Source organism: Dioscorea cayenensis, chromosome 20 (genome assembly GCF_009730915.1).
Source record: "Dioscorea cayenensis subsp. rotundata cultivar TDr96_F1 chromosome 20, TDr96_F1_v2_PseudoChromosome.rev07_lg8_w22 25.fasta, whole genome shotgun sequence".
In the NCBI taxonomy this organism is placed as follows: domain Eukaryota; kingdom Viridiplantae; phylum Streptophyta; class Magnoliopsida; order Dioscoreales; family Dioscoreaceae; genus Dioscorea; species Dioscorea cayenensis.
In genome coordinates this window covers 4,544,315-4,548,576 of record NC_052490.1, presented here as the reverse complement: position 1 = coordinate 4,548,576, position 4,262 = coordinate 4,544,315, and the positions used below count along the sequence as shown (strand labels likewise).

The 4,262-nt window shown below is 41.5% G+C and overlaps 1 non-coding gene across 1 annotated transcript; it reads left to right on the top strand.

Annotated features, from left to right (window-relative positions):
• The first annotated feature begins 537 nt into the window (after positions 1–537).
• Positions 538–644, top strand: LOC120252066. Its single transcript, XR_005533617.1, has one exon. It is a non-coding gene; the product is annotated as a small nucleolar RNA R71 (small nucleolar RNA).
• Positions 645–4,262: the final 3,618 nt, after the last annotated feature.

Here is a 4,262-nt window from a genome sequence, read left to right as displayed (position 1 = left end):
GCCTTCTCCAAATCATTCTTTCAGGTTTCCAAACCTAAAACTCTGTTTTCCACATGCGGGGCTTGTTGTTGTGGTTGGAAACTCGGTGGCCCCATGGCCTTTGGTGGACCCTGATTGCTCCATGAGAAATTAGGATAATTCTTCCAACCCGGATTGTAGGTATTGCTATATGGATTTCCTTAAAGTCTCATGCTATTACCTACAAAACCAACGTTCTCCACTTAAGATACATCACCAATAGAGATCAAGCAATTCGTCATGGCCGCTACTCTGTTTGAAGTTAGAAGATCTAACATCTTACTCAAATTTTCAACTTGAGCCGCCAATGAAATTACTGCATCTATCTAATGGAGACCAGCCACCTTTTTCTTCTCCCTAGCATTCCATTAGTAGCTGTTTAACTCCATTTCTTCAATTAACTGACTGGCCACATCGGGGGTCTTGCTACCTAAGGTACCTCCTGCTGCCGCATCCAAGAGTTGCCTTGTACTCGGGTTCAAACCATTGTAAAAGATCTGAACAATCATACACTCTGGAAATCCGTGTTGCGGGCACTTTTTCAGGAGCTCCTTGAACCTTTCCCATGTCTCAAATAGAGACTACAATTCTAGCTGAACAAAGAATGAGATCTCATTGCTAAGCTTCGAGGATTTTCCGGGAGGGAAATAACGGGCAAGAAAAGCTTCTACCATCTCCTCCCATGTGGTAATTGATGCTCTAGGTAATGAGTGTAGCCATTGCTTCACTCTCCCCTTTAGGGAAAATGGGAAGGCTCGCAACTTGATGGCATCATCCGTCAACCTATTTATCTTCAGCATATCACACACCTCAAGAAAACTCTCTATATGACTGTTTGGATCCTCATCGGGCAAACCATTTAACTGTGCGGATTGGTGTAACATGTGGACGTAAAATACTCGATTGTGTCTCCAACACTGAAGGTCTGGCATAATCGGATAATGTTCGCTGTTGCTCATTCTGTTCTGCCATGTTTTCAGATTCTTCAACTTTCAAATCAGCTAGATTAGACTGTTCTTGCATAGGCACTTTCCTTTTTCTTCTAAGTGTACGTTTAAGCTCGGGATCTCCTTCAATCAATATTGAGGGGTTCCCTCGGGTCATAACCTGGAGCTACACCCAAAAAGAAAGAAAAAGAAATCAGAACGATAATAGAATAAGAAGATATGAAATAGTATGTATGGTAAAATAGCTAAGAAAACAAAGTGCAAAGTATATCTAAACGCCTACTCTGCACGAGGCCAAAAACTTGACAAGTCCCATTACGTATATCCACTGAAGTGCACGGTTTTCGTCGAAGTAATAATCCTACGGATGAGCGTGTATGCGTATCCGCTGAGTTGAGATACTTGTACTTAATGCAATCGTAGGGAATGTAGATTTGGAAGAAATTCCTATCTATGTTACGTATGGGATTAGGGTTCAATCGCCGAGAAATTGGGGTTGTTCTAATCTTGGAATCTCATGGTGCAATTTACCCTTGCATCTTTAAATCATCATCCATGTTGCATGATAACCCCTCAAGGGGATCCACATCCATGAGGCCTTTGCACTTCATTGATTCTCTTGCTTGCTTGTTGCTTGTTCTCTCTAATTTGCTAGCAAATCTTGTGTTTAGTTTTTATTTGTATTTAGTAGAGTAAATCCATCACTTAAGATCTTAGGCTAGATAATAGCTCGAGAAGGAGTAATAGGGAGATCCTTAGCCCGTGGAATACGATCCTCGTGTCTTTGCACGAGGTATTATAGCGATCCCGATTACACTTCGGGAAGCGACCAAGCCCTAGATACTAAGATCACTACTACGCTTCACTCCATTGCACCCGCAACTAAGCCCCAGTGAAGGTCATCCTTTGACCATTCACTCTATTATGGAAAGCAAAGAACTCGAACAGCGGAGGTAGAATCTAACACATCAGAGGGGAAAGGGGCGCTCCTTTACCTCTCGACTCACCCTCTCAACCCTCTCTAACCTACCTTTGTCTAACACTCATGGTGTGTCACTCACTCCAAGGTTACCAACAAGAACTACGCAACCCCTAGTGTCATTCTAGGCGAGTATTCAAACAATCAAGCATTAAAGGTTGGAACTCACAATAAACATCAATTAATTGAAAGCATAATAAAGAGATTCAATGAAGTGAATCCTAGGGTTCACAAATACCCAAGTACCCACTCGGGGGTTTAGCTCTTCATGGAGCAAATTACAATCATAGAAATAAAAATGTAAAAACAATGAATCCATAGAAAACACCCTCGATAGTCATAGTCGAGCGGTCATGTGGAGAGTCCTCTACTCATCGCTAAGGGTCTTTCGTCCGGCCTAGGATACACCTCACTGGGTTGGTGCCGACGAAAGCTCTCCCAATAACCATCTTCCAAACGATGCGCGATGTTTGAGCCGTAGAACATTTCCCAAACCCTAGCCAATATTTCTCAAAATCCTAGCAGAAGCCCTCTCTCTAGTTAGGGAAAAAATCGAGAAAAGAATGCTAAAATTGGGGCTGAATCGGCTTTAAATAGGGCAGGAATCGGGGATCCACACGCCCCTGTTGATTTTTCCCACGGGTGTGTGGAATTTCCACACAGGCGTGTGGATTCTCTGTTCTACAGTTTTCTCGGCCGGTTGTGAACATTGCTTCTATAGTACTTTGCTACAGTTCCCACCTGAGATACTTCCCGAATCCATACTTTCATCGAGGTAGCATAAGCGGGCACGCGTTCACGTCGTGGATCGCTTTGCTTCTTCAATAACGAGATAAGTTGATGGAGATCTAGTTCTATGTGCATAAGTCGGGAATGCTTGAGTGTGGCGCCCTTGTGCCCCTCTAAATGGTTGTGCTAAGTCAAATACGAGGAGGTTGGCACACACTCTAGCATCTCACACCCGACCCTATGTCTTGGCGTTTGGACCTTAGCAAGATTTCCTCCAAAAATCGGTGCATTATGATCCACATTGGCTTCTTTCTTTCATAATCGGCCTCACAACCATACATGCATAAAAGTAACATAAAAAACACACATATTAGTGTAAAAACCCGAGAAAGGTAATGCTTACCATAAGGAAAGAATGCTTCACATTCATATCACACAAGCACTAATCAAACTAGCCCACACTTAAGCTATTGCTTGTCCTCAAGGAAAAATTAAACATTTTGTGCATAGATGAAGAAAATATTGGAAGTGCTTGGCCTTAGGTTCACCAATGTATACAAAGAGAGCATTCTACAAGTAAGGGAAATTTTAACACTAAACATGAAAAATCGAAGCTCTAGCTAAAAACTTGAATAAAAAATGACAACAAATCCAAAATCATGAAAGTGTGTGGACTCACTCAATTTAACCCAAAAGTATACTTCTCAAAAGCTCTATGTATAAGGGACTTATTTATTTACAACAAGAAAGCAACACCAATTTCAAAAGGCGGTAGTAGCTTCACACATTCTCTAAGGTAGCCCTTTCCCAAGTGGCGCTAATGTGGCTTTCACACTTTTCGAGGTGGTAGCTCTTTTCGAGTGGATTGGTAGCTTTCACTCATCCTGTGAGATAGCTCTTTCTCTCATTAGGGGCATAACTAGTATCCGACTTATGATAGTAGCTTCATACTTCATAGGGTGGTAGCTCTTTCCACCCAATAAACAAAGAAAACTATTTTTGTTCTTTCTCAGAATTTAACACAAGAAACAACTATAACTTGTCCGTTTAACATCGAACATGAGTTTCCAAAAAGAGTTTAAAGAGTGAGTAGTGCAACAAATGTAAATCGGGGCAAAAATCCTCGAAAATTCAAATAAAAACTAGAGCATGAAAGCATTCAATGTTGAAAATTCTTCTAAACTCAAGAATGCAATCAATGCAACTAAGGTGAACCGCCATTGGCTATGTGAGCATGTATATCAATCAAGAACAATAGAAAAGGTGTGTGCACTATGAAACCCCCCACACACACACACTTAAATTGTACATTGTCCCCAATATACACATGAAAGCTCACTTATAATGCATATCAATCAAGAATATATATGTGAGAAGCAATCAAAACAATACTCACCCTTACTCCTAGTGTTCCGTTTGATGAAGCTAAATCCTTGGGAGTAGTGTTCCAATCGGTTGTGAAGCTCACACGGCCAAGTGCTGAAGCACTTTGGCCTTGCCCATGACAAAGTCTCAATTCCCATGATGACAAGATGATGCACTGCGTATACGCGGGGGGTTCGATGAAGCTCAATAAAAACAAAATAACT